Here is a 14,800-nt window from a genome sequence, read left to right on the forward strand (position 1 = left end):
ATGGTAAAGGTATGGTAGAAGGTATGAGTAATAGCTCTATGGATTTTGATTTCTGTGAAAATTATGTATATGGGAAGCAAAATCGGGTGAGTTTCCCCTCTGGTGGTAAGAGGGTGAAACATATATTAGAGCTTGTGCATAGTGATGTGTTTGGACCTGTGAAGGTTCCATCACTGGGTAAGTATGTGTACTATGTATCATTTATAGATGACTTCTCAAGGAATACATGGATATATTTCCTTAAAAAGAAATCTAAAGTCTTTGACAGGTTTAAAGCATTCAAGGCTCTGGTGGAAAACCAGACAAAGAAGAAGATAAAGGTGTTGAGGACAGATAACAATGGAGAGTTTTGCGGTAAGGAATTTGGAGAATTCTGTAAGAAGTGTGGTATAGCACCACAGAATACTACTCCATATACACCTCAGCAAAATGGAGTTGCAGAAATAATGAACAAGACGTTGATGGAAAGGGCAAGAAGCATGCTCAGTGGTGCCGGGTTAGGATAGGAATTCTGGGTAGAGGTGCTGGAGACAGCATGTTACCTGGTCAACAGATCACCTTCATTAGTGTTGGAGGATAAAACTCCACAAGAGGTATGGACTGGTAAGAAACCCTCTCTTTCACATCTGAGGGTATTTGGATGTGATGCATATGTACATGTTCCAAAGGAGAAACGAACCAAGTTGGATAGTAAATCTGAAAAGTGCATCTTTATTGGGTATAAGGATGGTTTAAAGGGTTATAAGGTTTGGAACCCAGTAACAAGGAAGGTTGTGTATAGCCGATATGTGGTGTTCAGAGAGGAGAAAGATGTTATTAAACATGAAGTCCAACCAAAGGATCCTGAGAAGATAGAGCTTGAGCTAAAGGAGGAAGAATTAGACTCTACAGCAGAGGAGGAATCAGAAGATGAAGAGACACAAACTCCGGGTGTGAGAAGATCAGTTCGAGAAAGAAGGCAGCCAGAAAGGTATAGTCCATTTGCTTTCTGTTCAAATTTTGCTTTATCTACTACTGATGATGATCCCAAAACTGTGAAGGAAGCAGTAGATTCAAAGGATGGAAAACTCTGGAAAGAGGCCATGGTTGATGAAATGGCATCTTTGCACAAAAATGAGGCTTGGGATCTAGTGGAGTTGCCGGTTGGAAGGAAACCCATTGGCAGCAAATGGGTGTTCAAGAAGAAGACAAATGCAGAAGGAAAGGTGGAGAAATACGAAGCTCGGTTGGTAGCAAAAGGTTATTCCCAGGTACCGGGAATTGATTTTGGTGATATTTTTTCTCCTGCTACCAAGGTAACTTCTTTATATTACTTTTATCTATTGCTATTGCTTTTGATTTTGAGGTAGAACAGATGGATGTGAAGACAACATTTCTTCACGGGGATTTGGAAGAGGAAATCTACATGAAGCAACCTGAAGGCTTTGCGGTGAAGGGTAAGAAAGGATTGGTATGCAAGTTAAAGATGTCTTTGTATGGGTTAAAACAGTCACCAAGGATGTGGTATCAGAAATTTGATACATTTATATGGGAACTTGGCTTCACCAGAAGCAAAGCAGATCACTGTGTGTATTTTAAATTAATTGGTGACAAAGAAATTACCTAAGATTTGAAGACCAAATTGTCCTCCAAATTTGACATGAAATATCTTGGTGCTGCAAACTAGATTTTGGTCATGGAAATTAAAAGAGATCAGGTAAAGAGGAAGCTCTGGTTAAATAGAGGAAGTATGTTGAGACAATATTGCAGAGATTTAATATGTAGGATAGTAAACCGGTGAAGGTTCCTATTCCCATAGGTGTAAAATTATCTGCTGAACAATGTCCCAAGACATAAGAAGAGGAAGAGGACATGTCCCATGTTCCATATGCAAGTGCAGTCGGTAGCCTGATGTATGCAATGGTATGTACTAGACCAGACATTGCACATGCAGTGGGAGTATTGAGCAGGTTTATGTCAAAACAAGGAAAGGAGCATTGGACAACAGTGAAGCGGGTTTTCAGGGATTTTCTTGGCACTAGTGATTATGGTTTGTGCTACCAAGGAAGACCAGGATTGGACAAAGTGCTGGATATTCGTGGCTTTTTTTATGCAAATTGGGCTGCAGATCTGGATCAGGGAAGATCTACAAGTGGATATGTGTTTGACCTATTTGGAGGTACACTCAGTTGGATGAGTAAGAAACATTCTGTAGTGGCACTATCAACTACAGAGGCAGAATACATGGCAGCCACTCATGCAAGCAAGGAAGCAGTTTGGTTGCAAATATTGTGTTCAAGTATGGGGTTAGTACAAGGAGCTATAAGGATAGACTGTGACAGCCAAAGTGAAATTTTCTTGGTAAAGAACCCTGCATATCATTCAAAGACAAAGCACATTGATGTTCAGTATCACTTTGTGAGGGATATGATAGAAGACAAAAAGGTGTTGCTAGTAAAGGTGGACACTTTGAAGAATATTGCAGATGCATTGAAAAAATCTCTGAGCTCTGAGAAGTTATCTTGGTGTAGAGAAACAATGGGCGTTGCAGGGCTAGATAAATGACTAAGCTCTCTTTTGGCCCCCTGTGGAAAGACAACAACAAGTGGGAGAATGTTGGGTTGTGTTACATTCTTCCCATGACTAGCCCACGTAGTTAACTGGGGGTTAGAGGGGGTCGGAGGTGCCCCCCCCCCTCGTTGCATCGATTACCTAGCGGGGGGGATCACAGGGGGTTTGAAGGGTGCAGGTAACCCCACTTTATGGGGTCCGAGGCAGCGCCCTGGAAAATTTTGGTTTTGGACCCTATGTTAGGTTGGGTGGACCCACCTATGGTTTTGTGCATGATTTTCGCACATGGTTTTGGACGCGATGGTTTTCGGTCCATGGTTTTGGACGCGATGGTTTTTTGGTCCATGGTATTGGATGCTTCGACATGTATAAATATGTGTTGTAACATTGAAAGGAACATAATAAAAAATCAAGCTGGTAGTCCCGGTTTTGGGATCCAGGGGAAAATCTGTGTGTATATGTTTTTTATGTGTTATTCTCTCGCATTATTCATTCTCTGTGTTTTAGAATTCGTATGCAAGTAATTTCTGTACGGGGTTAAAACCTACAAAAACTTGTTGTAACTTTAGGAATCCATTAAACACATGATGACAAGACTAATAAACCAAAAACTAACTCCAGGACTAGACCTGCCCATCCCCAACAGGGATTGACATTCTGTCAAACACTTAGAATCAATGCAATCTATGGGTCTAGGATACAAGACAGAGCATCTTATGAGACATGACAAGAATGATCACCATCTTCTCCCTTTAACTTTTATGGCCTCAATTAGGTCTTGCATCCATTATTTTAACATTTACAAGTAAGTACATGAAATAGCCATGACATGAACCAGTTAATTAACCATGCTTATAACCAACATAAAACAATGAAAATAATAGTGAGATAACAACCATTGAATCCACATATAAATAAGTACAAAAGCAAGAGAACTTAGCTTTTATTAGACATAGGCAAATCCGACCAGGTTCGGGACTTCCATGTACCACCCAACCGTACACATGGTTGAACCAAGTCTTTCTTTCAGCTAGTCACCCTCGTGCCATATTCCAAGCATGAATGTGGGATCTCATAAAACATATCAATCCAAAACCATCAAGGGCTTCCAGAGGCCAACCACCTCAACCCATCAAACAATGATTCCACCTCATTGTCGGACATCACAAAAGCATCATCAGATTGGTCTCTATCCAAGCCTTCTAGGTCTTTAGAGCGTTTGTTCCAACCAAGGCTATAGGAATAGTAACTCAATCCACAACTTATACCAGGTTCTAGAGCATTTGTTGTAGGAATTTACAGGGTAAGTTCCTCAGACAGAACACCAAAGGACACCGCTCACAAACAGATCACAAATCAATACACCAGTATTTTTGACGTGGTTAAAACCCTCAAAGAGGGAAACAGTCCACGGCCTGAGCCAACACGGTCACTTTAGGCAATATATTAATAAAAAGAATGAAAATTTACATAAGCTTCTCTCATGAACGGTTACCCTACAAATGACCCTACATGCTCTTTAAATAGAGATCATGGACCAATTGGGTGTTAAGCCACGGATCAAGTTTCGGTAATACCGAGGAGAGAATGAACCGTTGGACCACTACATATCGTGACCGTTGGATTGTAAGTTACAAAATGTACATAGTAAAGAAACACACTTTACCTAAATCTATACTAGACCAAGTTATACTTAACTTTTTCCTATGTGTCGGAATATCCTAACATCCCCCCTTAAGAAAAACTTGGGATAGGATTGAAGGACGTACAAATATGACACAATAGGAGAAGGAAGGAGGCACTAGAGCCTATCCCCCCTTAGTGACAACTTCCTGAACTCCAACCATAAATCGAAGTTTAGTAAACTTTGCCTTTGTGAGAGCCTTTGTAAAGATGTCTGCAACTTGATCATCTGTTGAACAATATTGCACTTCAAGAACATGGTGATGAATGAGCTTTTTGATGAAGTGCATGTGCAGTTCAATGTGTTTGTTATGCTGATGTTGGACTGGATATTTGCATAGTTGAATGGCACTTTGATTATCACACCAAAGTGTAGTCAGATGCTGCTGCTGAAAGCCAAACTTTGACAGGATCTGACGAAGCCACAAGGCTTCCTTACTAACTTCTATGGCACCACGATACTCTGCTTCTGCTGAAGAAAGAGAAATTGCACCTTGTTTCTTGCAAGCCCATGTAATAGGTCCTAAACCAAGAGTGAACACATAACCTGTAGTAGACTTTCGATCATCAGGGTCACCAGCCCAATTGGAATCAGTGAAACCAACCAATAGAGGAGCTGCTTCGGCACTGTAATGAATCCCAAACTGAACTGTACCTCGAACATAACGAAGTATTCTTTTATCTGCTTTCCAATGACTTTCATGTGGGTTTTGCATAAACCGAGCAACAAGGCCAACAACAAAGGAAAGGTCAGGACCAGTATGGGTTAGATACAAAAGTTTTCCTACAAGTTGACGGTATAAGGTAGCATCAACTTCAGGAAAAGTACAAGTGACTGAAAGTTTGACTCCAAACTGAAAGGGAGAAGGGGCTGGCTTACAGTCTTCCATGTGAAAATGGCATAGAATATCACAGGCATACTTGGACTGGGAAAGGAAAATACCTTCCTTGGATTGCAAGTCTTGAAGACCAAGAAAATAATGTAAGTGTCCTAAGTCTGTCATTTCAAACTTCCTTTTAAGGCTAGACTTCACATGGTTTATAAGGTTGGGATCACTACCAGTCAGGATAAGATCATCAACATAAAGAACAAGAATGATAAGAGACTTGCCCACTTTCTTGGTGTAGACAGTATTGTCAGAATGGCACCTAGAAAAGCCATTTTCTAAAAGAAAGTTATCCATTTTGGCATACCAAGCTTGAGGAGCTTGCTTGAGACCATAAAGGGATTAATTAAGCTGACATACAAGGCTGGAGTCTGTTTGTATAAAGCCAATAGGTTGTTCCATATAGATTTCTTCATGCAAGTCCCCATGCAAGAAGGCAGATTTAACATCCATTTGGAGCACTCTTCAACTTCAACTTCATCTTCAGGAATAGCACTTTTTGCATGTGGTTGTCAAACATCTCGGTCTGGCTATGCACTAAATGTATCTTCTTCTTCTCATTCTCATGAGTGGCTCATTGATTTTGAAGCTTCTTATCACATGGCCAAAAACAAAGCCATGTTTTCTTCTTTAAATGATTGTAACACCAAAAATATATATGTTGGTGATGATAGATCTCTTAGTGTTGTAGGGACTGGAACTGTTCATATAGACAATGGTTAATTTAATGATGTATTATGTGTTCCAACCTTATCCTGCAACCTTCTATCTGTATATCAGATAACTCATTCAGGTGAAGGTAAAATCGTTGAATTTTCACCTCACGATGTTGTAATTAAGGACCTAAGAGATCCTAGACAGATTTTAGCTACTGGCATTGCTGATGATTCTATAAGGTTGTATAAGTTTCACAACTTTAGGTCATCAAATCTTCCCTCAGTATTTGTTGCTCACAATGATGAAGTTACCGTCAGATCACTACATATCGTGACCGTCGGATTGTAAGTTACAAAATGTACATAGTAAAGAAACACACTTTACCTAACTCTATACTAGACCAAGTTATACTTAACTTTTTCCTATGTGTCGGAATATCCTAACATTTGTCCAACCAAGGGTCTAGGACTAGTAACTCAAACCAAGCTGTTACAGGGCTTCCAGAAACTAGTAACTCAACCCAATCAGGCAAAAAAAAACCCACAAAACCATGGCTATCCAAGAAATGGCAAGGCTAGGCAAATCCACTATCAATCCAGACGATCCTCCATGCCAGTGACAGATCATGACCAATAAACCACATGCATGTCGAAACTAGTGAGGAAAACATACATGCCACTCGGCACCTGTTAGAAAAACCCATTATAGTTGCTAATCTCGATATCCTCTTGCGCTTTCATGCTCTTCCTTTCCCTTATTGCTCCAAAACTCCAAGTGTGCCACACCCTCCAAGAGTTCTCGAAGAAAACACTAAGTGTCCAAGAGTATGAGAGAGAGAGAATATAGAGAGAGGTCCAAAGTTGAATTGACCAAGCTTACACATTGATCCTTAGAAGCCTTTTTATTAATGAGGCCTCTATTTTCTTCGTTTTTTCCATTATTTTCCTTCAATTTCCTCCTCACATGTCTCCAAATTTCCTTTATTTTCATAAATAAAATGCCAATAAATGTCTCATGCGTTTCCAAAGCTTTTGCCATTTCCTTTGCAAATTCCCTTAGCCATAATAATCGAAGTGAACACATGTTAGGATGTTTTTCCCACCATTCCACTTGGAATACGTGTCCCATGACTGTGGTATTATATATTTTTACATGGATTTTTAATGAGGACTGTTACAGAGTGTTTAAAAGCAGACATAAAGCTAAGATGAAAAGGAGGAAGGTTTGACAAAATTTCTACAACAAGTCCTTCCTAGTGGGACAAGGTATTCCATGAAACTTATGATGTGAACAAAAGGAATGTGAATCATAATCTTAGAGACTTCAACTTTGGGTGGAAAACCAACCACATTCCAATGATCAATATGAGGAAGTTTGATGGCAAGGATTCAATAACATGGATACTACAAATGAAGCAGTTCTTTAATCTACATGATGTTTAGAACTCAATCAATTTGTGTGGTATCGATGGATTTTTTTCTTGTAAGTCACTTGTCACTTGGACAATTTCTATGGAGGAATTGATAACACATTATGAGGATACAAAGAGAAATACCTTCTTTAGCCAATTGATAAATCTCAAACAAAGGGATTCGATTGCAGAGCACATTGAGAACTTCCAAAGATTCAATATCAAGGTAGTGAATATTCCAAAGGAGCATCTGACTGTTGTCTTCATAGGGACTTTAAAGGATATAATCCAACATGAGGTTCACAATTGGAAACATAAGTAATTGGAGAATACATATAGGGTGGTGAGAAATGTTGAAAGCAAAATTATGGCAACAATGAGGTCTACCACTCACAACTATAAATATGGAAGTGTTGCCGCTCCTAGCTTTCCCCAAACTACAAGGTTGACACCATAAAAAATGGAGAAAAAAAGAGCAAAAGGGATTTGTTACAATTGTGACAGCAAATACAGTAAAGGTCATAAGTGCATTGAGAATAAATTATTTTACATAGATTGTGAAGATGAGGAAGTGAAGGTACAAGAAACATCAAAATAAGAAGATATACACTAGGAACCAACTATGGGGGTTGAAAAAGAAGAAATCAATCTGACCAAATATTGTAATGGATTTGTTGGAATTACCACTCCTCAAACTCTTAAGATAGAAGGATATATCAAGAAGAAAATAGGTAGTAGTGTTGATTGATTTGATCCATAATTTTATTCATTGTAAGATAGCCAAAAAAATTAATTATTTTCTATATATAGGACTAGAGTTTCAAGTGATGGTTACAAATGGTGGAACTATAAATTTCCCATGGAAGTGCCATAATATAAATCTAACGTTGGGGGGGTATGTATTGATTAGTTCAATGATTTCCATTCCAATGGATGGTGTTGATGTTGTATTAGGAGTGCAATGGTTACAATCGTTGGGGATGATAACTTTTAATTTTCAAGAACTTTTCTTGAAGTTTTTATGGGAAGGAAAGGAATTTGGATTAAGGAGAATTGTAGGGAAACCTGGGAAGATAATTAGTTCTAATGGCATGATAAAGCTTTTGAAGAAGGAACAATGAGGGGTAATTTCACAATTATGCTCACTAGATGTTCAAACATCTGCATTAGCCATTTATCGGGATCTCCAAAGAGTCCTTGACAATCGTTCTAAGGTATTTGAGACTCCCAAAGGTATCCCAACTATTCATGATCATGATCATGCTATTCACTTGATTCCAGGAAGTATTCATCCAAACATCAAACCTTACAGATATCCATATGCCTAGAAGAGTGAAATTGAACGTATGGTTGCAAAAATGTTAGAGGTGGATGTAATTCAACATAGCTAAAGTTATTTCTCTTCTCCAGTAGTATTGGTGCACAAGAAGGATGGATCATGGCATATGTGTTTGGATTATAGAGAGCTCAACAAGCTCATTATTAAAGATAAATTTCCCATCCCTGACATTGATGAATTGTTGGATGAATTACAAGGAGAAATTTTTTCACCAAGCTAGATCTTCGTTCAAGATATCATCAAATTAGAATGAAGACAAAAGACATTAGATATCATTTTGGGATTCAACTGCATTAAGTAAGTCATTCATCTATGACCATTTCCATGAGATATAGTCGTAATTGACTAATTCCTCATGATTTTTGAATAGTCCACTTAGCACTCATTACATCAGGTGATGCGCACAGGGGTGAAGAAGTGGGATTGAAACTAGTGAAATGAATCACATAGCATCAATCATCACTTCTGGGGCTTGCACCCAGTCACTAGGACTTCCCGGGATGTCACCCATCCCAAATCGCCTCTGGCTCAAGTGCACTTAACTGTGGAGTTTTCCCCACAATGAAGCCCACTTAGTTTTCTTCAGGTGATGCTCACAGTTAAGCGTGCTTGAGCCAGAGGCAATCTGGGATGGGTGACCTCCCGGGAAGTCCTAGTTACCGGATGCAAGCTCCGGAAGTGATGATTGATGCTATGTGAATCATTTCACTAGTTTCAATCCCACTTCTTCACCCCTGTGAGCATCACCTGATGCAATGAGTGCTAAGTGGACTATTCAAAAATCATGATAAATTAGTCAATTACGACTGTCTCTCATGGAAATGGTCATAGATGAATGTCTTACTTAACGCGGTTGAATCCCAAAATGATATCTAATATAATGCAATGTGAAAACCCCAATACTTAATACAAAAGACATTATGAAAACAACATTCAGATCTCATGAAGGTCATCATGAATTTTTTTTCATGCCTTTTGGCCTTACTAATGCGCCTTCCACATTTCAAGGTTTGATGAATTCCACTTTCAAACCTTTCCTTAGAAAATTTTTGTTAGTATTTTTTGATGATATACTCATCTACAACAAGTCTTGGAAAGGTCATGTTCAACATGTTGACTGGGTGCTCAAACTTTTGGGGGGAGAAATAATTGTATGCAAAACCCTCCAAATGTTTCTTTAAAGCATAGGAGGTGGAATATTTGGGTCATATTGTATCTCATGAGGGTGTTAAGTTAGACCCTAACAAAATTAAAGTCATCAAGGAATGGAAAATCCCCGCAACATTAACGCATCTTCAAGGATTTCTCATGTTGACGGGTTATTATTACAATTTTTTAAGAATTATGGGAAAATAGCGGCACCTCTAACAACATCATTGAAGAAAGATGCACTTTCTTGGACTTTGGATGCAACTAAGGATTTTTATCATATTAAAGAGGCAATGTGCCAAGCTCTAGTATTAGCTACACCAGACTTCACAAAATCCATTACTGTGGAATGTGATGCATTAGGAAATGGCATTCATGTTATTTTGATGCAAGAAGGAAGACCCATTGTCTTTGAAACTTGTCGAATCAAGCGAAAAAATTTACACAAACATGTTTAAGACAAGGAAATGTTGGTAATACTACATGCCCTGGAGCAATGGTTCCCTTACCTAATAGGAAGACACTTCAAGATAAAACACATATCATGATAGTCTTAAATACTTCTTGGAAAAAATATTATCTATAGAAAAGCAGCAAAAAATGGGTCACAAAGATGTTGGATAATGACTTTGAAATCACCAACGAAAAAGGGAAGAAAAATGTTGTTGTAAATGCACTCTCAAGAAAGGATGAGGATGTGGAGGCATTTCTTTGTGCCATTTCTATTATCCAACCCGATTGGATTACTGAAGAAGGAGTTGAATGGAAGAATGAAGAAGAGGTGTGGAAACTCATTCAAAATTTGTAGCAAGATCCGAGTGCATCTGATACATTTATCTAAAAAAACGATTCACTGTGGTACAAAGATTGTTGATATCTATGTAAGTAATCCCAACTAAAACAAAATGTTCTTTTGGAATTGCACACCTCTCTTATAGGACAACACTCATGATTTTTAAAAGCTTACCACAGGTCCAGGATGAAATTTTTTTGGGATGGCCTTAAATCTGATATTCAGAAGTTTGTGGTAGAATGTTTGGTTTTACAACAAAATAAAGTTGAGACACTTAAGACCCCAAGTCTTTTACAACCATTAGCCATTCCAAGTCAGGGTTGGTAGGAGGTCTTAATGGATTTTATCATAGGTTTACCCAATTTCGAAGGAAAGAGTATCATCATGGTGGTAATTGATAAACTTACCAATTAAACACACTTTTGTGCACTATCTCATCCTTTTAAACCCAATACAACCACTGTAAGTGGTAGAGATCCCATTTTCACTTGAATTTTTTTGGACAATTATTTTCTTTTCTTGGTACTCAATTGGCTCATAACTCATCTTATCATCCTCAATCTGATGGGTAAACTGAGATAGTGAACAAATGTTTGGCAGGATATTTTTGTTGCTTTGTATCTAATAAACAAACATAATAGATCAAGTGGTTACCTCTGGCAGAATAGTGGCATAACGCTTCCTTCCATACCGCAGCAAAAAATGACCCCATTTATAGCGCTTTATGGATATCATCCACTGGCCATCACATCGTCTCTAAGAGAAAATTCTAAGATTCAAGCAATGGAAGATCACATCAAGCATTAATAACAAATTCTCCAACTCTTGAATAATAAATTGACTCTAGTGCAGAATCAAATGAAACAAGAAGTAGATCTACGTTGCAGTGAAAGAAGTTTTGACATGGTCAATTGAGTATTTTTACTTCTAAAACCATACAAACAAATGTCACCATGTGAGCTAAGAAGGATAATAAATTATCACCCAAATACTATGGCCCTTATAAAGTGTTGCAAAATATTGGTACTATGGCATACAAAATGGAGCTGCTTGCTTCTTCGCATGTACACCCAATTTTCCATGTTTCATGCTTAAAGAAGGTTATAGGTGACAAGCTCCAAGTTCACACTATATTTATAGAACTTGACAAGGAAGGATGAATCATTTTGGATCTTTAAGAAATCATGGAAACAAAAATATGGTAGCTACGAAATCGATCAATTTCAAAGTATTTCATCATATGGAAGAACTTACTTGCTGAAGATTCCACATGGGAGGATGAATATTTTATACAAAAGCATCTAGAACAACTGGCGAAGATGCAAGCAACTCTAATTTGTATGCCATATGAAATCGATCAATTTCAGAGTATCTCACAAAGTGGAAGAACTTACCTACTAAAGATTCCACATGGGAGAATGGGTATTTTATACAAAATCATCTAGAACTACTCAAACATTGAGGACACCACTTTTTTGAAGGAGAGGGGCATGTTATGTCCCTATAATACTAGTGTGGCCCCTATGTTGTTATTGTTGTGCCACATAGAAGCCCACTATTGTTATTATTGTGCCCTTACAGTATTATTGTTATACAAACCCTCATTATATTTTGACCCTTTAGAATCCTATATATACCAAGGAGGTCTTATCATTTGAATCATCCAAGAATTGTTCATTTATGCGATGTAAAGGAGGTTTCCACCTTGAAGTAGATTATTATCAATGCGTTGATCCATTTCTTCTTATGTTTTTGTGTTATTTTGATCTGGGTACATAATATAGAAAAATTGGGCAAGAAAATCCTAGTGAGGATATGAGAGCATATCAAATGTTGATCATCATCACAAGGATATTTTTAGAAGGAGTTTTCATCCTGCGGGATCGGGGGATGAAGTGCGAAGAGAGAGCAGGGGACATAGAGTGGAGTCCAACGTCTGTTGTGGTCTACTTGGAAGGTTAAATTTATCTCATAATCTTTGTGATGTGATCTTGAGATGGATTCCCTATGTTTTCGTTAAGGTCTGCGTTGTGTCTGTGTGTTGTTTTATTAAGACATGGGCATTTATCGTGTGTTATTTTGCTAGAGAGAGTTCAGTGGAGTTGCGATATTAAGTTCTTTCTGAGCTGATAAACTCATAAGGGCTTGCTTGCTAATAAACCACTTGAGTAATGGCTTGCCTTGGGAATGATAGACCACTAGGAATTGTTGGGTTGATAAACTACTGGGAATTTGTTGGGTTGATAAACTACTATTAGGTGGAGACACCCAATTGCTTACTGAAAGGAATTGATAAGTTACACCAAGTGCTTGATTTGGGGCTAATAAACCACTTGTGTGTTTACTCAGTAACATGATAAACCACCTCGATAGTTTGCTCTTCTCTCCTGCAATAGCTAATTCAACTGATAAACCTCACATTGTGCTTACGATCCTTCTTCGGAACTGAGACGAGACTCTATATGCACTAGTTGAACCCTTGTGGTTGTTATGTTCACTTATTTTAGAGTTCCCATGATGTTACGGTTGGGGCTAATGAGAAACTATATGAGAAATGAACTATGCCTTTTACTCGGTTGATTGGCTATTGGTGAGAGAACTCCTTAGAAATTAACTCTTGAGACTCTAAATCCTGGTCAAGGGTGGTCATCTGCAAGAAAGATTGTAGTTCACTTGGACTACGGTTGGGTGGAGAGCTGAAGTCCCACTCTCAATTGCCAGTCATTTAAAGGTAATAAGATAAGTTGCTTACTTGATGCATTGGAAAGATGACATTGTTGCTATGTGATAGATACATGTACCAATACTATAAATGGAGGAATACATTATTCCTGTCTACGTATGATGAGATGCTCTACGTATATGTGTTATTCTCATGGCTATAAGGAGTCACGAGGCCTTTGTGTTAAGCTAACATGTTCATGTTGCACAAAGATGATCATATGGTCCTGTGTGTCTATGGAATGTGGTTGACGAAGTTGTTACAGTGTGTGAATTCCATCGATTGATATGCTATGGATATTGAGGCTCTCTACATGTTTGAGATCATGATCATCTTTTCCAAGTAGGGACTGAGTATGATACACCATTAGGTATATTAGTTAGATCTCATCAATAGAGATGTAGTTAATGCGAAAGATAGGTCGAAATTTGGTCGAGATGGCATTGATCAATTACATACGTTAATCTTATTGAGTGTCAACCTAGATGAAGGTTTTGATTGACTGGCATCATTAAGTCTCTGTCGACCCAAATTAGGGTCTTGCCTAGTTGTGGTAAGTCAACTGGTTGGGGCATTCAACTAATCTTGTCTAGTCATGGTAAGTTAGTTGGGTCATTTCAACTGATCTCATCTATTCATGGTAAGTTGACTAGTTGGGGCATTCAACTAATCTTGTCTAGTTGTGCTAAGTCGACTAGTTGGGTCGTTTCAATTGATCTTATTTAGTTGAGTTAAGTCGACTGCTTGCCTTAGGTTGCCTAGTAGTGTTAAGACACCTAGTTAGGTTATGTCGAAAGGCACCCGACCAGCTGAGAATGAAGGTGTATTCTAAAGCAAGAAAATTGTGGTCTCATGTTGTATGCCCAAAAACGAGAGAATAAATGGAATTTTTATAGTGGTTATTCAAGAAACATGAAAGGAGATCAAAGTAAATTCATTAAACTTAAGGAAGAGGATGGAAGCAAGGTAATTATTGGTAACAATGCAAATGCAACAAAAATTGTTAGGAAAGGGAAAAATAACATTGATAATGGAAGAAATAAGGCTCAAAATATTCTATATGTGGAAGGACAAAAACACAATTTCTTAAGTGTTTGTCAAATGTATGATCAAGGGTATGACCCCATGTTTAATTCTAAGAAATGTGAAATTAGAAATTTTGATATAGGAAAACTGGCAGCAACAACTAACATAACCTTAGTTAATGTATACATTTTTTATGGAATTGAAATGGAAAAATTGTTGTATGGGAAAGATAGACAAAAGTTGGCTATCGTACATAAGGCTGGAGCATATCAATTTTGATAATTTAGTAAAAGTTATAAGAGAACAGGCCATTAAGGACATGCCTAAAATATCAAAGCCTCACAATACAATATGTAAAGCATGCTAACTTGGAAAACAAATGATAGTCTTCTTCAAAACAAATTAATACACAACATCTAGGCCGTTGGAAATCATTGACACTGACCTTTGTGGTCCAGCCAAAACTCAGACTTTGAAAGAAGAAAGGTACTTTATGATGTTAATAGATGATTATACAAGAATGACTTGTGTTACTTGTCTTAAACAAAAATCTAAATATTTTTAAACATTTAAAGCCTTCAAG

Source organism: Pinus tabuliformis, chromosome J (assembly GCF_031772625.1).
Source record: "Pinus tabuliformis cultivar Carrire ecotype Pingquan chromosome J, CPIR1, whole genome shotgun sequence".
Classification (NCBI taxonomy): Eukaryota; Viridiplantae; Streptophyta; class Pinopsida; order Pinales; family Pinaceae; genus Pinus; species Pinus tabuliformis.